General features: G+C 50.6%; 1 long non-coding RNA gene and 1 pseudogene across 1 annotated transcript; both read right to left on the bottom strand.

Moving 5' to 3' along the window:
• Nucleotides 1-5,557: 5,557 nt before the first annotated feature.
• LOC117194474 lies at nucleotides 5,558-5,892 on the bottom strand. Its single transcript, XR_004474837.1, has 3 exons — nucleotides 5,766-5,892; nucleotides 5,640-5,713; nucleotides 5,558-5,586 (listed from the first exon to the last, which is right to left on the bottom strand). It is a non-coding gene; the product is annotated as an uncharacterized LOC117194474 (long non-coding RNA).
• Nucleotides 5,893-22,994: 17,102 nt separating this feature from the next.
• Nucleotides 22,995-25,302, bottom strand: LOC117194509 (annotated as a pseudogene).
• Between the last annotated feature and the right edge of the window lie 419 nt (nucleotides 25,303-25,721).

Here is a 25,721-nt window from a genome sequence, read left to right as displayed (position 1 = left end):
CCATCTCGAAGTTCCCTGTGCCAGTTACCGTTAAGCAACTGCGTCGATTTTTGGGGTTATCCGGTTGGTACCGACGTTTCGTTGAAAATTATGCTACCGTTAGTTTTCCCTTAACCGAGTTGCTTAAGAAGAAAAAAGATTTACAGTGGAATGATGATGCTCAACAGTCGTTTGAGACCTTAAAGTCCTGTTTAACCGCATCACCCATTTTGATAACTCCTGACTTCTCAAAACCTTTTATTTTGCTCTGTGATGCTAGCACTTACGGAATCGGTTGTGTTTTAGCTCAAGAACGCGACGGCGTTGAATTGCCAATTGCTTACATGTCAGAAAAATTATCCAAGGCACAACGTAATTATTCGGTTACCGAACTAGAGTGCTTAGCAGTCATAAAGGGAATAAAAAAATTCCGCTCTTATATTGAGGGACAGGACTTCGTAGTCATAACCGATCACGCAGCACTTAAATGGTTAATGCAACAAAAGGATTTATCGGGTAGATTAGCCAGATGGTCTATGAAATTGCGTAGTTTCACATTTAATATCCTACATAGAAAGGGGACACTGAATGTTGTCGCTGACACTCTATCGCGTCAGGATGAACCGGCTATAGAGGAGCTCACGCAAATAAACCCCATGGTTGATCTAGACTCAGATCAATTCAAATCAGCTGAGTATCTGAGTTTAATAGAAAGTATTCAACAGAATCAGAGTAAGTTCCCAGACTTGAAAGTGATAGACGGTCAAGTTTTCAAAAGGACAGTATTCGCTTCGGGAGATGAGTCTCAAGAGAACGCATCATGGAAACTTTGGGTTCCGTCAGGGTTAATTACGAACGTATTATATCAAGCTCATGACGCCCTAGCTCCGCACATTGTGGGATGAGTAAAACCATAGAGAAGCTTAAAAGATATTTATTCTGGCCTCGCATGGTTAGCCAGACGCGCAAGTACATATCTGAATGCACCGTTTGTCGCACGACCAAGAGTCCGAATATGATTCTTGGACCTCCTATGGGTAAACCATTCACTTCGGATAGGCCGTTTCAGAAATTATACATAGATCTCTTAGGACCATACCCCCGCACAAAAAAGGGAAACATAGGATTGCTCATAGTTGTTGATCACAATACTAAGTTCCATTTTCTGTGTCCCTTGAAGAAATTTACAGCCCCTAAGATCTGTGAATATCTGGAAGGGTCTCTCTTTTATACATTTGGGGTGCCAGAAGTCATCTTGTCAGACAATGGATCCCAATTTAAATCTAGCTACTTTCAGGCATTTTTAAATAGCTTCGGTATAACACAAAAATGCACAGCTATTTATTCACCGCAAGCGAATGCCAGCGAGCGACTGAACAGATCCGTGATAGCTGCGATACGAGCTTATATCGGTAACGAACATTCCAATTGGGACTGTAACCTAAATGCCATTAGTGGTTCATTGAGATCTACCTTACATAGGAGTACAGGGTATTCTCCATATTTTCTAGCATTTGGTCAAAACATGATGTTGAATGGGAAGGATTACGCACTCTTGCGTAAACTAGACCTTTTGAACGACGATACTAGAATGGAGAACCCCGATTCCTTGCAGCTAATCCGGCAACAGGCTAAAGCGAATGTCAATAAGGCACACGAAGAAAATTCGCATAGATACAATTTGCGCTGCCGTGATACACAATTAAAGATTGGAGATTTGGTATATGCTAGAAATTTCACACAAAGTAGTGCTATAAAAAAGTTTAGTTCTAAACTAGCCCCTGTGTTCATTCCCGCTCAGGTAATTAAAAAGCGAAGTCCGTACTATTACGAATTGGTCGATGGGAACAAGAAATATCTCGGCGTGTATCATCTGAAAGACATTCAAATCAGGAAATAATCTCTCCTAATCAAGTTCTTCAGATAATTATTCGTCGAGCAGGTCTTGTATAATTATCTGTGGTGTAGTAGCCAGCACAAAATATAGGGAATTGGTTATCTTCTTTCGTCTCGTGAGACCCCTAGTGATATTTCGAACGATCAAGCTTTAGCCGCTCTTAAGGTTGGATCAAAGCCTTAGCCGCTCTTAAGTCCGAACGCCCACGAACACATACAAGCGACGGACAGTGGGAAGCATAGACGGCAATCGTACGATTGCACAGTTAAGCTATGCTGTGCATTAGACGATCGTTTTATGCTGCTGCGAATGTTCTGGATCATACGATTGCACAGTTAGTAAAAAGCTCAAAAGCTCTGCTGCACTGGCTACTCAGTCCATCGTCTATTACTGCTTTGAACAATATAAGAAAGTTGATCGATCTGTAAAGACGTGATAATTTCCGAGTGCGAGCAACATACATATTGCACACACATATATATAGTGCTATCCGGAAAATATATATATTTCCACAAATATATGCTGGAAGCATATAGTTACAAGTGCCGTACAGTTCAGTGGTCAGTGAATGACAAGAATTTAGTGCAGATATATTTGGGAAAAGAGGTATGTTTTCATATTAGTGCCGTGCACGTGCTGACATAACCTATGTTGCAGGGAGGTGTACCTAAGCTGCCCCATCGCGGTATAGTCTCGAGAAGACTACCCTGGGAGCTGGCTTAGGCGAACAGTTGTCGAGGTTTCTCCAACTCCATCCATAATTCATCTTTTCTGGACCTTATATTGCCACCAAGTCGGAATCTCCAAAGATCCAAGTGGAACAGATCAGCCTTAATCGCCAAGAATATTTAGTGCTGCTCAGACATAAATAACTAAATACAAGCTTGGCGGAAGATTCGTCAGTACGGCCCGGAACCATATACATCGCACCTGTTGACCTCTAACCAACTTCAGGCGGTCAACAGTCTACAAAGCAGCAGCACAGGATCGAGTTTTGTCCAATTTACATTTAATTCATTATCAAGTTCCAACGCATAAACATCAGCAGTTTAACGTAATGTAACTGAAACTTTATTAACACCCCTCTTTGATGTTACGCGCGTACATACCTACATACATATGTGCATATGCACACTAAATTGTCTTCGTTTGCTACCTTTTGGTTCAATTTTCGCGATAGAGCATAACAATTAAATTTCTGTCTGTATTATGAAAACCAAAACAACTGACTGATGACTATGCGACGGTGTTTGTAGCGTAATTGTATTGTATGCATTATATATTTATGATTTCCATATTTTAAACAGCTGCGGTCAACATCTACGACATCATTGGGCCCAACGATCAGCGTAAGACAATAACGCCGGAGTGAGTAATTATGTACAGCAAAAAGTAGTTTGGTCAAAAGAGCCTATTAACTTGAAAGTGTAGATATGCATACAGTGTATAATGATTCAAACCCGTCTGCTCAGTGTGTATAATGCACCCCAGTCTGATCTAGCTTTTGTTTACGATTTCGATTCTTATTCTCTCGTTTATATATATATATATATCTATACCCTAATGTTTTTCATGCTTTAAAATAATGAATTTATAACTAAACTTATATGATAATTAGGATTAAGGAAATATTACCCACAAATTAGAAGCTAAGTCAATTGTTGTGTTTCTACAACTGCAACGTAATGAATATTGAAATTGAAGTCTCACATTATATTAAAATATGAATCTTTTTGGATTGAAATGAATCTTTAAAATCATAAAAATGGCCTGTCGAGTATCCGTGCCAGGATCTTATAAAATGTGGTAAACCTTAGTAAAGGATTGATCAAGGGACAATGCAAGAACTCGAACGCAATGTCATGGTAGGGAGGGTACAGAAGAGAGGGACAATCAACACCTAGGTTCTCTCTAAATAGAAATGGTTCAGTAGGGCTTTTTTTTTTTGGCGTGTCGGCGCTATCAGTATTTCAGTTTCCTTTGTTTTATATAATCACTTATAGTTCCCGTAAAGTGCACTAATTAAATGTAGTGGAGTACGATAGAACAATTAGGCGAGGAAGAACCCCGACCATCCGGCGAGCTAGACCCGAGCCTAGCAAGAGAGCACACGACCAACCCTATTTGTACGCCGTCCTTAAGTCAGTCATGGTCATCTGCTGATACCGAGGGCCTATATATCTGTTTACATATATATATATTTAAACTCTGGTACACTATAAGCCACTGCAACAAAGGAAACGAGGGGGAACGTTGTGAGTTGCTGCGGAGACCGCAACTCTACAGTTATACCCGATACTAAGTCAGTATGGCTCTCCTCCGGCAGACGCCGCTAATATTAAACGACACGACAAGGAGTGCGTGCGAGAGAGACAGAAAATCAGTCTGAGCGTGACGTCGGGGGCTGCGTAGCCAGTGCAAGTTGATTTGTTCCTTTTGGCTATAAAAATGATCTGATCTGATCCAGATTCAGCAATCTGATAAATATGGCCATTATCTATGATTCTGCGTTTTTAGTTTTCTCGAATGTGCAATATTGTGGATGCAACAGATTATCGTCCTTTGTGGGGCGGAAAAGGGTGGGGCGAAATTCTGAGATATACGTTTTATAGTCAGATCTAACAGAAGTGCGGATACCAAATTTGGTTTTTCTAGCCTTAATAGTCTCTGAGATTTGTGGATCCCCCAGCTTTTCGTCCTTTGCGGGGGCGGAAGGGGGTGTGGCGAAATTTGGACACGAAACGGTCAAGGTCCGATATCACAGGAGTGTGAATACCAAATTTGGTTGCTCTGGCTCTTATAGGTTCTGAGATCCTTGAACTCATATTTTGCAATTGGCAAAGCCGACCATGAAACCTGTGTGTTAGAGAGAGACAGAGCGAGAAAGAATGAAATTGTTTTCTTGATTCTGGCTATAATAATTATACGATCTTGTTGACATTTAACACTCTAGAACATATAGTCATCCTCTACGATTCTGCGTTTTTGGTTTTATCGTATCTTTAAAAATGTGGATGCCACAGATTTTCGTCATTTGTGGAGGCGGAAGTGGGCGGGGCGAAGTTTTGAAATATTTTTGTAGCAGTGACATATCACAGAAGTCTGGGTCCAAAACATCGTTGCTCTAGATCTTATAGTCTTTGAGCACTAGGCGCTGAAGGGGACGGACGGACGGACGGACGGACGGACGGACGGACGGACGGACGGACGGACGGACAGACGGACAGACAGACAGGGCTCAATCGACTCGGCTATTGATGCTGATCAAGAATATATATACTTTATGGGGTCGGAAACGATTCCTTATGGACGTTACACACATCCACTTTTACCACAAATCTAATATACCCCAATACTCATTTTGAGTATCGGGTATAAAAAGACGTCAATACGGACAACAACGAAAAACGGCCAAAACACACAAAATCCACACTTACCTGCCAATCACCAGACAGAGCTGACCAACAAAAAGCTGCCTCGCCATCAACATCAACAATTTCCTGCCAAATGGGAGGAATATGAGGCCCTTTCTGATGACGCTGCCACCGACCATCACAATGACGTCACGCCACTCCAATCAGACAACAGCCATTCCAACGACGACGCAGATGCTGGCGTCTGTTGCCGCTCCGCTGGGTCGCACCCGTCTCTCATGCCAATTATGTGAGGGCGGGATGGCCCGGTGTTGAGCCGCCGGACGCCAGCAAATCCTGCAAAAGAAGGTGAAACAGGAGAGAGGCTGCCGATAAACACGAATACTCACCCGCAAACGTCTCTTACGCCAACACAAGTCAGACAAGGGTCGCCAGCAACAACATCCAAATCAACGAAAGGCACCTGCAAATAAACGCAAATTAAAATCAAAAAGCCAAAACAAACACCTCCTCACCTGAGTGGCCGGACCAGCAGCCATTCAAAACGCAACTACAAATTGACGAAGAACGTGGCCGAGGAGGCCAGGCCAATCCACCTGACAGCGCATCCTGGGTGGCCGGACCAGCAGCCACTTGGATGCGGCCAATCAACAATTAAAATCGACAACGCATCCTGGTGGCCGGACCAGTTCGCCACTTGGATGCGGCCAATAACTCCGACCATTGCCATCACACACCGATGCCAATGCCAACACGATGACAATGCAGTTGGGTGGCCGGACCAGTGCCCCTCGAGTGCAGCAGCCAACACTAACCAACAGACAGATGCAACGTGGGCGGTCGGACCAGAGCCGCTTGCCATCAAGACCATCATTGCCCACGATGCACGCCAATACTCACAACCAGCCAATAAACAACACACAGGGGGACAACAGAGCCGGCCGGTATACAGCGTAATGTTCGCATTGCGTTTGTTATGCCGGCCGGTGCTTCGTTGTAGTTGTCCTCCTATTAGAAATAAAATAAATATAATTAATATGTTTATATGTGTGTAAATGTATGTCAATTATCGTTTATTTTACCTTGTCTGCATCAATGTTCTTGTTGTAGATGTCAATCCTGTTGTTTTTTGTAGTTTTTGCATGTCCGTAGATAGTTTGTCCATAGTTTTAGTTACTAGCCTGTGATATTAGGAATAAGTTTTTGTAAATTAATGTAGTTTTTCTGTAGTTAATTGTATATTATTAGTAGTTTTCTGATTAGTTTTATTACCTTTTTCCTCTTCTTCCCCACCTATCTGCCATTCCCATATTTCCCCTGACATGTGGTACTACTAAAAATACCACGCAAATACCAGACTTGACCGATAACACACCAAAAAAGCCAATACAAATTCAAATTGCATTTCTCAATGCCCAGTGTGTTATCGGTCGCAACTTCGGCAATTATGCCCAGCCAATTCCTCACCCACCCCCCACCCACTTCAAATGCCACTAAATGCCAAATGAGGCTGAGCAGGAATAAAATGAACACTGCCATCCTTCGCCACTCAGCCAAATGCCCCAACAATGCCAATACAACCGCCCACAAGATGCTATGCGGTCGACTCTTCGGAGCGTCTCGCGCCCGGATCGTAAGATCCGGAAATTGAAAGTATCCGGGCGGTTATACGGGAGCAGGCAAACTTTCCCCTTCCCATCCCATCCATCCTTGACAACAGAGCAGCCAATTCACACAGCACAGAGAAACATTAGACACGGGCCATTGCCCAACAACAACACACACAGCCACTGAAACAGAAGGCCGTTCAAATCTTCCATTGCCTACTTATCGGTGCTGCTGCCCTCGGACTACTTTCATCTCACTGAATATTGGGGTGAGTGAAAGTGGAACCGGGGTGAGAGCACCGGTAAGTGACGACCGGCGTGGGAGTGGGGGAGTTGGCGGACCATGAACCTCGTCCGCCACTCTCATCTCGTCCACCCGCTCGAGAGGTCGCGATCGTCGGACGTATATAAATTGAACCATCGCCGCCGCCATTAAAATAAAATAAAATCGCAAGTTTGTTTGTTCGTTGCCATCAGTGTTGCCCGTGTCGTTTGTCGTTTTGACTGTTTTGTCGTTTATCGTTTGCCGTGTCATTTGTGCTCTGGTGCCAAAAAATAAAGACAGTGAAGGCCAGACGACGCCAAGCCAAGCCAGGCAGCAGCCATTTTGTGTTGCCGCCCCCCCCCCCTCACCATTCGCCGCTGCACATGACCATTCCACACGCGGAAAAGTGCTCCTCGCCAATCCACCACGCTCCAGCCCTTCCTTCACCCCACCCACTACTATCTCCGACAAGCTTTAGTTCCTGTGCCACTACAAACATCACAAACATCACAAACTAAAAGAGATAACTGTGATAGACAAGAAAAAAAGAGAACTAAGGTGCCAATAAATACATTAAATACAAACACACAAGAGACTTTTCAATTAAAAAACAACAAACCGGCAGCAGATCGCCAACACACAAACCAACAGCCAGCCATGACCAGAGGAATGGCCACACGAGGGACAACCAGACGACACAGCGACGGCGGCAGAGCGGCCGCAGAGGCGCCCTAGCAGCAGCAGCAGCAGCCAACAACACCAACACAAACACCGCCAATAGCAGCAGCAGCAGCAGAGCCCTCGGCGCAGGCGCCAAAACCAACGCCCCAGCCAATGCAGAGCGCCGACGCCACAGCCATCCATCGAGTGAGTACCCAGTCATTCCCATGGCCGACATATCTTCGGCCACAGCCACTCCCCCTCGAGCCCCATCACATCAGCAGCAACAGCAGCGCCAATACCAACCGCAAATCCCGCAACCCTGCCAAATCACAAAATCCCGCCAAACACAAAGGGAAAGGCCGAAAAGACGCCACTTTTCCCGCCTCTCACGCTCTCGGACATACAAAACTGTTCGGGAGTAACGGGAGAGGGAGAAGACGGAGGAGAGCCGGCAAACCGACGCGCAAGAGCGGAGCGCCAAAACGGCCAACGGGCAGCCACACACACACACACGACCGGATCGAAACTGTTGCGGGTCGAACCTGGTTCGAGTTCGAGCAGCGGGTCGATCCGTGCCAATGCCCAGCCTGCACAAATACCACCAATCCCACCAACACCAAAACGACGCCGCGCCCTCATCGACAGTGGGAGTGACGATGAGGGTGAGGGTGAGAGGAAGCAGGCCAGACGACGGGCCGCCATCACCAGCAGCGGCAGCAGCGGCCGCCAATTGGGAAGCCGAAGAAGAAAAGGCAGACACTGGAGGAGCTAGAGGCTCCCGATATTGTCCGGGAGCAGTTGAGGCAGCACGAGCTGCGGCAGCAACAACAGAGGCAGCAGAAACGGACAACAAATACAGCCAACACCAACACAGTTGCCGCTCCTGCCACTATGCCGCAATCTGCACAGCGAACACATGCCCCTGCCCCTGCCCATGCCCCTGCCACTACTATAAATGCCAATAGCCAGACCCACAGTCATCACCAACATCGACAAAGGCCAATACATAGACAATCACCAGCCATTCACATAGACAATACTGACAATATCAATACAAATAATGACGCCAACGCAATTACAATTACAAATACACCTGCCAAGACCAATACCAACACCACCACCGCATCACCATCACAAACACCCCTGCCACTACCACCGACGATGACATCCGGCACGGCGATTTCGGGCATCAGCCCAGCCAGGAACGTGGCTTGAGGATCCTCATCCGAGGACTCTCCCACTCCATGCCGCCGGATTGGATTCGCAGCAGTATGCTGAACGAGGGGTTCACGGTTCGGTTTGTAAGGGCAATCACCGATCAATTCGATCACAGCCGCCAATTCAATCTCTTTGAGGCTGAGATCGCCCCCAAACCGGACCGTGGCCAATGCGGGGTGTTGAAGCTGCGACGCCTGGGTGGGAGGCCCGTCACGGTTGAGAGACTTGGAGTCTCCCGTGACCCTGCCCAGTGCCATCGATGTCAGGTGTTTGACCACACCCGCGCATATTGTAGACATCCCCAGCCACTGGCCGAGGGGCGCCAATACCAAAGGGTCCAGCCGATCCCAAATCGTGCTCCGACGCCACGCCAACCCCAGCTACAGCAGCAGCCAGGCGCCAGTGCGATGGGAGCTGTGCCCATAATCTGAAAAGATATGCCGGTAAAATTAGAGAGCTGGAAGAAAAACTGGCAGCAATTTCAACGAAACTGACAAACCTGCTGCAGGCAAGGGACGAGAGCACGGGAGGAGTGCCGCCACAACGGACAACAACAGCAGCAGCAGCATCCACACAGCCATCACCACGACCAGCACCAAATACGCACTTTGACGCCGCAGCCATATCGGAATCCGAACCCGATATGGACTGCGAAGCAATTAATGACGATGATGACGACGAGTGGACCGACCACGATCCATTCGACGATCTGGAGGGTCTGGGCCAAGTGTGGAGGGCCCAAATCGCCAGCGCACGCGAAAGCATGCGATCGGGCGGCGCCTATTGATGTGCCCAATCGTCGATCCAGAGACAGCCACTGCAACAAAGGAAAGAGACGTCAATACGGACAACAACGAAAAACAGCCAAAACACACAAAAATCACACGTACCTGCCAATCACCAGACAGAGCTGACCATCAAGAAGCTGCCTCGCCATCAACAATGACAATTTCCTGCCAAAGGGATGGAAAAGGAGGCCTTCTTTGATGACGCTGCCGCCTGACCATGGCCGTGACGTCACGCCAATCCGAGCCAACAGCTGCCATTTCCAACGACGACACAGATGCTGGCGCCTGTTGCCGCTCCACTGGGTCACACCCGTCTCTCATGCCTGGCCTGCTTCCTCTCTCCCTCATCCTCATCTTCGCTCCCACTGTCGATGAGGGCGCGGCGTCGTTTTGGTGTTGGTGGATTGGTGGCATTTGTGTAGGCTGGGCTATGGCTCGGATCGACCCGCTGCTCGAGCTCGAACCAGGTTCGACTCGCAACAGGTTCGATCCGGTCGTGTGTGTGTGTGTGTTTTGGGCGTTTTTTTTTTTCGTGTTGGCGTGTATTGACTGTTTTCCTTTGTATTTTAGTGGCTGGCCTCTGGACTTCTGTTGGAATTGACGGCAGTGCTGCTGATGAGGCCTCCAAATTACGCCCATTATGCCTCAAGAGAGTTCCAGGAGTGGCGAGGCAGCTGCTGGAGGGCAGCTCTGTCGGTTTAATAGCAGGTGAGTATGTTTGTTGGTCATTTGCAGATTGTTGTTAATTGTGTTTAATTATACCCGATACTCAAAATGAGTATTGGGTATATTAGATTTGTGGTAAAAGTGGATGTGTGTAACGTCCAGAAGGAATCGTTACCGACCCATAAAGTATATATATTCTTGATCAGCATCAATAGCCGAGTCGATTGAGCCCTGTCTGTCTGTCCGTCTGTCCGTCCGTCCGTCCGTCCGTCCGTCCGTCCGTCCGTCCGTCCGTCTGTCCGTCCCCTTCAGCGCCTAGTGCTCAAAGACTATAAAAGCTAGAGCAACGATGTTTTGGATCCAGACTTCTGTGATATGTCACTGCTACAAAAATATTTCAAAACTTCGCCCCGCCACTTCCGCCCCCACAAAGGACGAAAATCTGTGGCATCCACATTTTTAAAGATACGATAAAACCAAAAACGCAGAATCGGTGAGGATGACCATATCTTCTACAGTGCAAAATCTGAACCAGATCGTATAATGATTATAGCCAGAATCAAGAAAACAATTTCATTCTTTCTCGCTCTGTCTCTCTCTAGCACACAGGTTTCATGGTCGGTTTTGTCAATTGCAAAATATGAGTTCAAGGATCTCAGAACCTATAAGAGCCAGAGCAACCAAATTTGGTATCCACACTCCTGTGATATCGGACCTTGACCGTTTCGTGTCCAAATTTCGCCACACCCCCTTCCGCCCCCGCAAAGGACGAAAATCTGGGGCATCCACAAATCTCAGAGACTATTAAGGCTAGAGTAACCAAATTTGGTATCCGCACTTCTGTTAGATTTGACTATAAAACGTATATCTCAGAATTTCGCCCCACCCCTTTTCGCCCCCACAAAAGACGAAAATCTGTTGCATCCACAATATTGCACATTCGAGAAAACTAAAAACGCAGAATCATAGATAATGACCATATCTATCAGATTGCTGAATCTGGATCAGATCGGATCATTTTTGTAGCCAAAAGCAAGAAATCAATTTTCAGTGGCTACGCAGCGCCCGACGTCACGCTCAGACTGATTTTCTGTCTCTCTCGCACGCACTCTTTGTCGTGTCGTTTAATATTAGCGGCGTCTGCCGGAGGAGAGTTATACTGACTTAGTATCGGGTATAACCGTAGAGTTGCGGTGTCCGCAGCAACTCACAACGTTCCCCCTCGTTTTTTTCTATTTTTAGGTTTTATTGGCATTAAACTTCTGCTATTTGTCGCAATCAGTAGACGCCGTTTAATCCGTCGCTTTCGGAGTCGCCACTGGATTCTCCATTTAGAAAACCTACCTAGGTCCTCATAAGGCTCTTCATCGGTCCATTGGCTGTCGTCGTCCATGTCCATATCCGGCTCACCGTCCGATATGGCCACTGCTGCTGATGTATTGGCGGCTATTGGAACCGCTGCTGCTGCTGCTGCAGCCAATCTGGTGAGCTGCTCTGCCATCGTTCGATCCTCCTTTCCAACTCTGTTATACGCTGTACGTACAATTGCAGGTTTTGAGCGCAGCTGCCATCACACTGGGCGTCTGGCCGCTGCTGCTGCTGGTGTTGGCGTGGCGTCGGAGCATCATTCGCGATCGGCTGCATCGGCTGGACCCTCTGGTGTTGGCGCCCCCTGGTCGATGGCTGCGGATGTTGGTCGCCATACCGATGCTGCTGCCGATGCTGCCGATCCGGTTGGTGTTGGCGTTGCTGCTGCGGATTATGGAGTGGCTGTGGATGTGGCTGCTGCTGGCGACGTTGTATTGGCTGGTGTCGCTGTTGGCTTGGCTGTGGCTGCTGTCTGCGACGCTCCTCCTCCCTGGCGACCCTGTGGCCACGAGCCTCTGCCTAGCTGCCTTGTAGGATGGGCATCCTTTGTATGAGCTGATGTGCTGGCCCTGGCAGTTGGCGCATTTGGGATTGACGGCCCTTGGCTTGCTGCACTCCGTCGTCAGGTGCCCGCCCGCGCATTTCATGCAAACTGCAGCGCGTCTACAATATGCGCGGGTGTGGCCAAACACCTGACATCGATGGCACTGGGCAGGGTCACGGGAGACTCCAAGTCTCTCAACCGTGACGGGCCTCCCACCCAGGCGTCGCAGCTTTAACACCCCGCATTGGCCACGGTCCGGTTTGGGGGCGATATCAGCCTCAAAGGGTTTGAATTGGCGGCTGCGATCAAATCGATCGGTGATCACCCTTACAAACCGAACCGTGAACCCCTCATTCAGCATGCTGCTGCGAATCCAATCCGGCGGCGTGGAGTGGGAGAGTCCTCGGATGAGGATCCTCAAGCCACGTTCCTGGCTGGGCTGATGCCCGAATTCGCCGTGCCGGATGTCATCGTCGTGGTAGTGGCAGGGTGTTTGTGATGGTGATGGCGGTGGTGGTGTTGGTGTTTGTATTGGCGGGTGTATTTGTATTTGTATTGGCGTCATTATTATCTCTATTGTTAATTGTGGTATTGTCTGTGTGAATGGCTGGTGATTGTCTATGTATTGGCTGTTGTCGATGTTGGTGATGGCTGTGGGTCTGGCTATTGGCAATTATAGTAGTGGCAGGGGCAGGGCAGGGCAGGGGCATGTGTTGGCTGTGCAGATTGCGGCATAGTGGCAGGATCGGCAACTGTGTTGGTGTTGGCTGCATGTGCCGTCCGTTTCTGCTGCTTCTGCTGTTGCTCCCTCGGCTCGTGCTGCCTCAGCTGCTCCTGGACAATAGCCTCCAGCTCCTCCATTGTCTGCCTTTTCTTCTTCGGCTTCCTAATTGGCGGCCGCTGCTGCCGCTGCTGGTGATGGCGGCCCCGTCTTCTGGCCTGCTTCCTCTCACCCTCATCCTCATCTTCGCTCCCACTGTCGATGAGGGCGCGGCGTCGTTTTGGTGTTGGTGGGATTGGCTGTGATTGTGGTTGTGATTGTGGTTGTGTAGTTGCTGCTGTTTGTCGTAGTATTGGTGCTGACTGGGCTATGGCTCGGATCGACCCGCTGCTCGAACTCGAACCAAGTTCGACACGCAACGGGTTCGATCCGGTCGTGTGTGTGTGTGTGGCGGCCCGTTGGCCGTTTTGGCGCTCCGCTCTTGCGCGTCGGCTAGCCGGCTCTCCTCCGTCTTCTCCCTCTCCCGTTACTACCGAACGGTTTTGTATGTCCGAGAGCGTGAGAGGCGGGAAAAGCGGCAGCGAGAGCGGCGTCCCATCGGCCCTTCCTTTGCGATTTGCGCGGTTTTTGTGATGTGTATACTAATAATATACAATTAACTACAGAAAAACTACATTAATTTACAAAAACTTATTCCTAATATCACAGGCTAGTAACTAAAACTATGGACAAACTATCTACGGACATGCAAAAACTACAAAAAACAACAGGATTGACATCTACAACAAGAACATTGATGCAGACAAGGTAAAATAAACGATAATTGAAATACATTTACACACATATAAACATATTAATTATATTTATTTTATTTCTAACAGGAGGACAACTACAACGAAGCACCGGCCGGCATAACAAAGGCAATGCGAACATTACGCTGTATACCGGCCGGCTCTGTTGTCCCCTGTGTGTTGTTTATTGGCTGGTTGTGAGTATTGGCGTGCATCGTGGGCAATGATGGTCTTGATGGCAAGCGGCTCTGGTCCGGCCGCCCACGTTGCATCTGTCTGTTGGTTAGTGTTGGCTGCTGCACTCGAGGGGCACTGGTCCGGCCACCCAACTGCATTGTCATCGCGTTGGCATTGGCATCGGTGTGTGATGGCAATGGTCGGAGTTATTGGCCGCATCCAAGTGGCGAACTGGTCTGGCCACCAGGATGCGTTGTCGATTTTAATTGTTGATTGGCCGCATCCAAGTGGCTGCTGGTCCGGCCACCCAGGATGCGCTGTCAGGTGGATTGGCCTGGCCTCCTCGGCCACGTTCTTCGTCAATTTGTAGTTGCGTTTTGAATGGCTGCTGGTCCGGCCACTCAGGTGAGGAGGTGTTTGTTTTGGCTTTTTGATTTTAATTTGCGTTTATTTGCAGGTGCCTTTCGTTGATTTGGATGTTGTTGCTGGCGACCCTTGTCTGATTTGTGTTGGCGTAAGAGACGTTTGCGGGTGAGTATTAGATTTGGGCCCTCCACACTTGGCCCAGACCCTCCAGATCGTCGAATGGATCGTGGTCGGTCCATTCGTCGTCATGTTCGTCGTCAATTGCTTCGCAGTCCATATCGGATTCGGAGTCCGATATGGCTGCGGCGTCATGGTGCGTATTTGCAGTTGGTCGTGGTGATGGCTGTGTGGATGCTGCTGCTGCTGTTTTTGTCTGAAGTGGCGGCACTCCTCCCGTGCTCTCGTCCCTTGCCTGCAGCAGGTTTGTCAGTTTCGTCAAAATTGCTGCCAGCTTATCCTCCAGCTCTTTAATTTTTACGGCATATCTTTTCAGGATATGGGCACAGCTCCCATCGCACTGGCGCCTGGCTGCTGCTGTAGCTGGGGTTGGCGTGGCGTCGGAGCACGATTTGGGATCGGCTGCATCGACAGGACCCTGTGGTGTTGGCGCCCCTCAGCCAGTGGCTGGGGATGTTGGTCGCGATGCTGTAGCTGTTTCCGATGCTGCCGACCCGGACCGCGTTGGCGTTGCTGCTGCGGCTGTGGGTGGAGTGGCTGTGTGGGTGGCTGCTGCTGCAACTGTCGCTGTAGTGGCTGCTGGTGACGTTGTGGTGGCTGCTGGATACGATGTGCTGGCTGTTGCTGCTGTATTGGCTGCTGCATTTGCTGTGGCTGTTGCCGTAGTGGCTGAGGCTGCTGCTGCCGCCGGCGATGCTCCTGGACAGCGACCCTGTGGGCCAGGAGCCGCTGCCTGGCTGCCTTGTAGGCGCTGCAGCCCTTGTAGGCGCTGATGTGGGCGCCTTGGCAGTTGGCGCATTTGGGATTGACGGCCCTTGGCTTGCTGCACTCCGTCGTCTGATGTCCACCCGCGCATTTCATGCAGACAGCAGCTCGTCTACAATATGCGCGGGTGTGGCCAAACACCTGACATCGATGGCACTGGGCAGGGTCACGGGAGACTCCAAGTCTCTCAACCGTGACGGGCCTCCCACCCAGGCGTCGCAGCTTCAACACATCGAATTGACCACGGTCCGGTTTGGAGGCTGAGGCCTCGAAGAGGTTGTATTGGCGGCTGCGATCGAATCGATCGGTGATCGCCCGAGTAAACCGGACCGTGTACCCCTCGGCCTGCATACAGTCCCGGAACCAGTCAGAGGGCGTGGAATGGGGAAGACCTCGGATGAGGATCCTCAAGCCTCTGTCCTCCACAGGCTGATGCCGAACTCGCCGTGCCGGATGTCATTGGCAATGGCAAGGGTGTGTGTATTGGGAGTGGCAGTAGTTGTGTTGGTGTTGGTATTGGCGATGGTGCTGGTGTGAGTGGAGGTGACGGTGTTGGTGTTTGTATTTGTGTTTTGTGTTTGCTGCCGCTGCTGGTGATGGCGGCCCGTCGTCTAGCCTGCTTCCTCTCACCCTCACCCTCATCGTCACTCCGCTGTCGATGAGGGCGCGGCGTCGTTTTTGGTGTTGGTGGGATTTGTGGCATTGGAGCAGGCTGGGCTATGGCTCGGATCGACCCGCTGCTCGAGCTCGAACCAGGTTCGACACGCAACAGGTTCGATCCGGTCGTGTGTGTGTGTGTGGCTGCCCGTTGGCCGTTTTGGCGCTCCGCTCTTGCGTGTCGGCTTGCCGGCTCTCCTCCGTCTTCTCCCTCTCCCGTTACTCCTGAACAGTTTTGTGCGTCCAAGAGCGTGAGAGGCGGGAAAAGTGGCAGTGAGAGCGGCGTCTTTTCGGCCATTCCCTTTGTGGTTGGCGAGGTTTTTGTGATGGGGCTCGAGGGGGGAGTGGCTGTGGCCGTGGCTATATCGGCCATGGGAATGGCTGGGTACTCACTCGATGGAAGGCTGTGGCGTCGGCGCTGTGCATTGGCTGGGGCGTTGGTGGTGGCGCCTGCGCCGAGGGCTCTGCTGCTGCTGCTGCTATTGGCGGTGTTTGTGTTGGTGTTGTTGGCTGCTGCTGCTGCTGCTAGGGCGCCTCTGCGGGCCGCTCTGCCGCCGTCGCTGTGGCGTCTGGTTGACCCTCGTCTGGCCATTACTCTGGTCATGGCTGGCTGTTGGTTTGTGTGTTGGCGATCTGCTGCCTGTTTGTTGTTTTTAATTGAAAAGTCTCTTGTGTGTGTGTGTTTGTGTTTAAAGTATTTATTGGCACTTTTATTCTTTTTTGTTTTATGATGTGGACGGGAACAAAAGTTTGTCAAGGTAATTAATGGGTGTGGTGGAGGAAGGGCGGCACGGCACGGCACGGCACACAACAGACACCATAAAAGAAAACAGGGCAACACAGAAAAAGAAAACGTCAATGGCGACACGGCACAGAACAACGAAAAAAGCGACACGACACGAAACGGTTCTGGCACGTCCGACGATCGCGACCTCTCGAGCGGGTGGACGAGATGAGAGTGGCGGACGAGGTTCATGGTGGTACTCTCACATGTCCGCCAACTCCATACTCTCTCCCTCAACTCGACTGGCCCGATCGCCGATCGTCATTTACCGGTGCTCTCACCCCCGGTTCCACTTTCACTCACCCCAATATTGAGTGAGATGAAAGTGGTCCGAGGGCAGCAGCACCGATAAGTAGGAAATGGAGAATTGGAATAGCCGTTTGTTTTAGTGGCTGTGTGTGTTGTCGTTGTCGTTGGTTAGCGGCCAGTGTCTTATGTTTGTGCTGTGTGTAGTGGCTGCTCTGTTGTTGGGGATGGGATAGGATGGTGGGGGGGGGGATAAATGCCTGCTCCCGTATAACCGCCCGGATACTGTAAACTTCCGGATCTTTCGATCCGGGCGCGTGACGCTCCGAAGAGTCGACCGCATAGCATCATATGGGCGGTTGAAATGGCTTTATTGGGGCGTTTGGCAGAGTTGCGGAGGTTGGCAGTGTTAATTTTGCTCCTGCTCAACCGCATTTGGCATTTAGTGGCATTTGAAGTGGGTAGGGGGTGGGGAGGAATTGGCTGGGCATAAATTGCCGAATTTGCGACCGATAACACACTGGGCATTGATAAATGCATTTTAAATTTGAAATGGCTTTTTGGTGTGTTATCGGTCATAGTCTGGTATTTGCGTGGTATTTTTGGTAATACCACGTGTCAAGGGGAATTATGGGAATGGCAGATAGGTTGGGAAGAAGAGTAAGAAGGTAAAACTAATTAGAAAACTACGAAAAATATACAATTAACTACAGAAAAACTACATTAATTTACAAAAACTTAATTCTAATATCACAGGTAAGTAACTAAAACTATCTACGGACATGCAAAAACTACAAAAAACAACAGGATTGACATCTACAACAAGAACATTGATGCAGACAAGGTAAAATAAACGATAATTGACATACATTTACACACATATAAACATATTAATTATATTTATTTTATTTCTAACAGGAGGACAAACAACAACGGAGCACCGGCAGGCATATCAAACGCAATGCGAACATTACGCTGTATACCGGCCGGCTCTGTTGTCCTCCTGTGTGTTGTTTAGTGGCGATGGCTGGATTGATGGTGTTGGCGTGCATCGTGGGCAAAGTTGGAGATGGCGAGCGGCTCTAGTCCGGCCGCCCACGTTGCATCTGTCTGTTGGTTTAATGCAGCAGACCGAGTGGCACTGGTCCGGCTACCCGAGATGCGTTGTCCAGTGTGTTGGCGTTGACATCGGTGTGTGATGTCAGACTGTCAGTATTATTGGCCGCATCCAAGTGGCAACTGGTCCGGCCACCAGGATACGTTGTCGATTTACTTGTTGATTGGCCGCATCCGAGTGGCTGCTGGTCCGGCCACCAGGATGCGTTGTCAGCAGAGTTGGCCTGGCCTCCTCGGCCACGTTCGTCATCGGTTCAAAAAAGGCCTCCTTTTCCGCTCCTTTGGCAGAAAATTGATGATGTTCATGGCGAGGCAGCTGCTGTGGGGGCAGCTCTGTCTGGTGATTGGCAGGTACGTGTGTTTTTGTGTGTTTTGGGCGTTTTTTTCGTGTTGGCGTGAATTGGCTGTTTTTCTTTGTATTTTAGTGGCTGGCCTCTGGACTTCTGTTGGAATTGACGGTAGTGCTTCTGATGAGGTCTCCAAATTTCGCCCATTATGCCTCAAGAGAGTTGCAGGAGTGGCGAGGCAGCTGCTGGAGGGGCAGCTCTGTCAGTTTAATAGCAGGTGAGTATGTTTAATGGTCATTTGCAGATTGTTGTTAATTGTGTTTAATTTTGTCTATTTTTAGGTTTTATTGCCAAAAAAAAAAAAAAAAAACATACAGGTTCTAATAGCAAGCAAAACTACAACTAAACTTCTTCTATTTGGCGCAATCAGTAGACGCCGTATAATCCGTCGCTTTCAAAGTCGCCACTGGATTGTCCATTTAGGAACCTACGTAGGTCATCGTAAGGCTCTTCGTCGGTCCATTGGCTGTCGTCGTCCATGTCCATATCCCGCTCACTGTCCGATATGGCTACTGCTGCTGCTGTATTGGCGGCTGGTTGTGGTGGCGGCGGGTGTGTAGGTGGTGTTGTCTGTAGTGGCGGCATGGCTGCCAAGCCCCCGCCTCTAGCCTCTGTCAGGTTTGCGATCAGCGTGGCCATTGCTGCCAACCTTTCTCCAGCATTTTGAGTTTAATGGCGCTCTCTTTTAGATGTTTGGCACAGCTGCCATCGCACTGAGCTGCTGGCCGCTGCTGCTGCTGGTGTTGGCGTGGCGTCGGGGCATCATTCGCGATCGGTTGCATCGGCTGGACCCTCTGGTGTTGGCGCCCCCTGGTCGATGGCTGGGGATGATGGTCGCCATACCGATGCTGTTGCCGATGCTGCCGACCCGGTTGGTGTTGGCGTTGCTGCTGCGGGTTATGGAGTGGCTGTGGATGTGGCTGCTGCTGGCGGCGTTGGATTGGCTGTTGTCGGTGTTGTGTTGGCTGCTGCTGCTGCCGTCGATGCTCCTCCTCCCTGGCGAGCCTGTGGGCCAGGAGCCGCTGCCTTGTAGGCGCTGCAGCCCTTGTAGGCGCTGATGTGGGCGCCCTGGCAGTTGGCGCAGTTGGGAGCAACGTTCCTTGGCTTGCTGCACTCCGTCGTCAGATGTCCACCCGCGCATTTCATGCAGACAGCAGCTCGTCTACAGTATGCGCGGGTGTGGCCAAACACCTGGCATCGATGGCACTGGGCAGGGTCACGGGAGACTCCAAGTCTCTCAACCGTGATGGGCCTCCCACCCAGGCGTCGCAGCTTCAACACCTCGTATTGGCCACGGTCCGGTTTGGGGGCGATCTCAGCCTCGAATAGGTTGTATTGACGGCTGCGATCGAATCGATCGGTGATTGCCCTTACAAACCGAACCGTGAACCCCTCGTTCAGCATGCTGCTGCGAATCCAATTCGCCGTGCCGGATGTCATCGTCGGTGGTAGTGGCAGGGGTGTTTGTGATGGTGATGGCGGTGGTGGTGTTGGTGTTTGTATTGGCAGGTGTATTTGTATTTGTATTTGTATTGGCGTCATTATTATCTCTATTGTTAATTGTGGTATTGTCTGTGTGAGTGGCTGGTGATTGTCTTTGTATTGTCTGTTTTTGATGTTGGTGATGGCTGTGGGTCTGGCTATTTGTATTTATACTAGTGGCAGGGGCAGGGGCATGTGTTGGCTGTGTTGATTGCGGCAGAGTGGCAGGATCGGCAACTGTTTTGGTGTTGGCTGCATGTGCCGTCCGTTTCTGCTGCTTCTGCTGTTGCTCCCTCAACTCGTGCTGCCTCAGCTGCTCCTGGACAATAGCCTCTAGTTCCTCCATTGTCTGCCTTTTTTTTCTTCGGCTTCCCAATTGGCGGCCGCTGCTGCCGCTGCTGGTGATGGCGGCCCCGTCGTCTGGCCTGCTGGGTGGGGTGGGTGGGGGGGGGGGAAGGGCAATGCAAGTGGCGGGAATGGCTGTGTCTGTGTGTGTATTGTCGGCGTCTGCGTACTCACGATCGGTGTAGTCTGTGTTGGCGTTGTTATTGCTGCTGCTGATGCAGCCACCGTCGCTGTGGCGTCGGCGCTCTGCATTGGCTGGGGCGTTGATGTTGGCGCCTGCGCCGAGGGCTCTGCTGTTGCTGCTGCTATTGGCGGTGTTGGTGTTGGTGTTGTTGGCTGCTGCTGCTGCTGCTAGGGCGCCTCTGCGGGCCGCTCTGCCGCCGTCGCTGTGGCGTCTGGTTGACCCTCGTCTGGCCATTCCTCTCGTCATAGTTGTTGTTAGTTTGTGTATTGGCGATTTGCTGTCTGTTTGTTGTTTTCCCTTACTGAAAAGTCTCTTGTGTGTGTGTGTTTGTGTTTAATGTATTTATTGGCACTTTCTGTCTCTTTACACAGTTTGTCTCTCGTTAGGTTTGTGTTTTTATAACTTAATGTTATTTATTGGCGTTTAAAATTAATCACATTTATTGGGGTGCAGAAAGTTTGTCGAGTGGAGGAGGGACTTTTTGTCATGTCAGCGGGGGCACGGCACGGCACGGCACGGCACACGACAGACACCACAAAAAGAAAACAAAGCACAACAGCAAGACAACGGAAAAACGGCGACACGGAAAAACGACACGAAACGGTTTTGGCACGTCCGACGATCGCGACCTCTCGAGCGGGTGGACGAGATGAGAGTGGCGGACGAGGTTCATGGTGGTACTCTCACATGTCCGCCAACTCCCATACTCTCCCCTCAACTCGACTGGCCCGATCGCCGATCGTCATTTACCGGTGCTCTCACCCCCGGTTCCACTTTCACTCACCCCAATATTGAGTGAGATGAAAGTGGTCCGAGGGCAGCAGCACCGATAAGTAGGAAATGGAGAATTGGAATAGCCGTTTGTTTTAGTGGCTGTGTGTGTTGTCGTTGTCGTTGGTTAGCGGCCAGTGTCTTATGTTTGTGCTGTGTGTAGTGGCTGCTCTGTTGTTGGGGGATGGGATAGGATGGTGGGGGGGGGGATAAATGCCTGCTCCCGTATAACCGCCCGGATACTGTAAACTTCCGGATCTTTCGATCCGGGCGCGTGACGCTCCGAAGAGTCGACCGCATAGCATCATATGGGCGGTTGAAATGGCTTTATTGGGGCGTTTGGCAGAGTGGCGGAGGATGGCAGTGTTAATTTTGCTCCTGCTCAACCGCATTTGGCATTTAGTGGCATTTGAAGTGGGTAGGGGGTGGGGAGGAATTGGCTGGGCATAAATTGCCGAATTTGCGACCGATAACACACTGGGCATTGATAAATGCATTTTAAATTTGAAATGGCTTTTTGGTGTGTTATCGGTCATAGTCTGGTATTTGCGTGGTATTTTTGGTAATACCACGTGTCAAGGGGAATTATGGGAATGGCAGATAGGTTGGGAAGAAGAGTAAGAAGGTAAAACTAATTAGAAAACTACGAAAAATATACAATTATCTACAGAAAACTACATTAATTTACAAAAACTTATTCCTAATATCACAGGCAAGTACTAAAACTATGGAAAAACTATCTACGGACATGCAAAAACTACAGAAACAACAGGATTGACATCTACAACAAATACATTGATGCAGACGAGGTAAAATAAACGATAATTGACATACATTTACAACATATAAACATATTAATTATATTTATTTTATTTCTAACAGGAGGACAACTACAACGAAGCACCGGCCGGCATAACAAACGCAATGCGAACATTACGCCGTATACCGGCCGGCTCTGTTGTCCCCCTGTGTGTTGTTTATTGGCTGGCTGGTTGTGAGTATTGGCGTGCATCGTGGGCAATGATGGTGTTGATGGCGAGCGGCTCTGGTCCGGCCGCCCACGTTGCATCTGTCTGTTGGTTTGGTGCAGCAGACCGAGTGGCACTGGTCCGGCCACCCGAAGATGCATTGTCCAGTGTGTTGGCATTGGCATCGAAAAGTGATGCCAACGAATCGTGATATTGGCCGCATCCAAGTGGCTGCTGGTCCGGCCACCAGGATACGTTGTCGATTGTATTGTTGTTGGCCGCATCCGAGTGGCTGCTGGTCCGGCCACCCAGGATGCGTTGTCAGTAGAATTGGCCTGGCCTCCTCGGCCACGTTCGTCCGGCCACCCAGTTGAGGAGGTGTTTGCTTTGGCGTGTGATTTTAATTTGTGTTTATTTTCAGGTACTTGTCGGCGTTTGGATGCTGTTGCTGGCGACCCTTGTCTGGTTTGTGTTGGCGTGAGAGGCGTTTGCAGGTGTATATATGTGTTTACTGGCAGCCTCTCTCCTGATTCTCCTTCTTCTTTTGCAGGATTTGCTGGCGTCCGGCGGCTCAACACCAGGCCATCCCGCCCTCACATAATTGGCATGAGAGACGGGTGCGACCCAGTGGAGCGGCAACAGGCGCCAGCATCTGCGTCGTCGTTGGAAATGGCAGCTGTATGTTTGGAGTGGCGTGACGTCACGGCCATGGTCAGGCGGCAGCGTCATCAGAAAGGGGCCTCCTTTTCCTTCCCTTTGGCAGGAATTGTCAGTGTTGATGGCGAGGCAGCTTCCTGCTGGGCAGCTCTGTCTGGTGATTGGCAGGTAAGTGTGGATTTCATGTGTTTTGGCCGTTTTTCGTGTTGTCGTGGTGCATGTGGTGGTGGTGCAGATGGTGGGCAGTGGCAGTAGCTTTGGTGCTGCTGCTTGAGGCTACAGCGGTGCTGGCGACCGTGCTGGCTGGCCCGGACGCGGACGCCAGGCGATGGCTATTCAGGAGCAGGGTGGCCGTGCTGCCCGAGCTGGGACTGCTGCCGGGGCTGGGATTGTTGCTGTTGCTGCTGGAACTATTGCTGTTGGCGCCGCTGTTCTGTGGCTGGTTCTTATAGACGGCCATCAGCGGGTCGGAGGCGCGGCGAATGCTGTTCATTCGTGCTGCTGTCGCGGCTGCTGCCGAGTAGCTGATGTTGCTGCTGTTTCCCCCTGCACTGCGTCGCATATTGTTGCCGTTGCTGCTCCCGCTACTGCCGCCGCACCCGTTGACGGGACTGTGGCCGTTGTGGCTGCTGGTGCTGCTGTGGCCGGGGCAGACTAACGTCTCCTCCAGCTGAAACTTCTTGACCAGAGCCTTCACCGAGGTGGCCGATCCATGGGACTCTCACGTGGGTGCCTTGCGGATCACTTTCGGTGTGGTGGGCGCATCGGGAAAGAGTGTCAGGGTGGCCACCACTGTGGCGAACTCGTCGAGGCCGTTGCTGCCCAGCTGGATGGTGGCCTGCACCGGGGGCTTCTTCACAAATGTCGCCGTGTATGTGTTCTCCTTGTCCGAGTCGGAGGCTCGACGTGTGGGTGTCACGATCTGAGTGGGCTTGGCGGACAGGCAGACCGTGTTGCTCTGTCCGTGTCCATTGCTGGTCAGCGTGTGTATGGCTGTCGTTGTCTCTGTGCTGGTGCTGGTGCTGGTGCTGGTGCTGCTTATGGGGCTTCCCAGGAGCTTCCCGGTGGCAATGGGTATTTTTGAGATGCTGCTACTGCTCCCATTGCTGTGGGCCCGATGGTGGCCATTGTGCGTGGGTTTGTTGCTGCCACTGCTTGGCTTCTGTTGCTTTTGTTGTTCCTGTGACTGCTGTTGCTGTTCCTGCTCCTCTGCCTTCTCCTCGGCCACTGGCTCCTCCACTTCCTCATCCTCAAGGTCGTCTTCTTCCTCCTCTTCCTCTTCCTCTTCAGCATCGCTCTGAGCCTGCAGATACATTTGTCTATCCATCGAGCTCTCATCCTTCAGCCAGACATGTTCCAGGCATCCAGCGGCACTCATGCGATCGTTTGGCTTAATTCGCAATGCGCGGCGTATGAAATCGATGGCCACTGGCGAGACGCCACCGAATAGGTTGTCCGGAAAGGTGAGCGCACACTGCGAGATATTGAGGAAGGTCTCCTGCTTGGTGTTCCCGCCAAAGGGCGAGAAGCCGGAGAGCAAGACATAGGTGAGAACGCCCACGGACCAGATGTCCGTCAGCAGGGAGAGTGGCTCGTACTGGAGCACCTCGGGGGCCACGTAGTCGGGTGTGCCGGCCATCTCGCGGACATTGATGCCCTCGCACACAACGCGCGAGATCCCAAAGTCACAGAGCTTGAGGCCATCTTCTATACGCTCGCCGGCGAGCAAAATGTTCTGTGGCTTGAGGTCCAGGTGGGCAATGGATCGGTCGTGGAGAAACTTGAGAGCCTTCAGCACCTCTCGCATGCAGTGGCGGGCCTGGGCCTCTGTCAGGCACTCCTCGTTGTCCAGTATGGTCTGCAGCTCGCCACCAGTGGCCAGTTCCAGCAGCAGGGCTGTGTCCGAACGGGTCTCGTGCACCGCATTCAGATTGACAATGTTCTCCTCGCCCTCGCAGAGTATTAGGACGGCGATCTCGTGTTTGATCTCCTTGTCGCTGCTCTGTGCGCGTCGGCGTCGCTTCAAGAACTTTGCCGCGAAATGGGAGCCCGTGTTCTTGTGAATGGCACGGCGAACGGCGGCGAATTTGTCCCTGGCAAACGGCGTCTGTTCCACCTCGTAGATCTCGTTGATGTCATGCGACACGAGCAATCCGTTAAAGCGTTCGGCATCTACATCCAAAAGCCCATCGCCTATGGGAAAGATTCCCTTTTCGGTGAACATGATCTATCGATCTGTGCCGTGTCGCCATTGACGTTTTTTTTCTGTGTTGCCCTGTTTTCTTTTTGTGGTGTCTGTCGTGTGCCGTGCCGTGCCGTGCCGCCCTTCCTCCACCACACCCATTACTTACCTTGACAAACTTTTGCTCCCGTCCACATCACAAACCAAAAAGAGAACGAGGTGGAAAGTTGTGAGTTGCTGCGGACACCGCAACTCTACAGTTATACCCGATACTAAGTCAGTATGGCTCTCCTGCGGCAGACGCCGCTAATATTGAACCACACGACAAAGAGTGCGTGCGAGAGAGACAGAAAATCAGTCTGAGCGTGACGTCGGGCGCTGCGTAGCCACTGAAAATTGATTTCTTGCTTTTGGCTACAAAAATTATCCGATCTAATCCAGATTCAGCAATCTGATAGATATGGTCATTATCTATGATTCTGCATTTTTAGTTTTTTCGAATGTGCAATATTGTGGATGCAACAGATTTTCGTCCTTTGTGGGGGCGGAAAAGGGTGGGGCGAAATTCTGAGATATACGTTTTATAGTGAGATCTAACAGAAGTGCGTATACCAAA

This window comes from Drosophila miranda (assembly GCF_003369915.1).
Source record: "Drosophila miranda strain MSH22 chromosome Y unlocalized genomic scaffold, D.miranda_PacBio2.1 Contig_Y3_pilon, whole genome shotgun sequence".
NCBI classification, from domain to species: Eukaryota; Metazoa; Arthropoda; class Insecta; order Diptera; family Drosophilidae; genus Drosophila; species Drosophila miranda.
The sequence above is the reverse complement of the archived record's forward strand: the minus strand, read 5'-3'. Positions and strand labels throughout refer to the sequence as shown.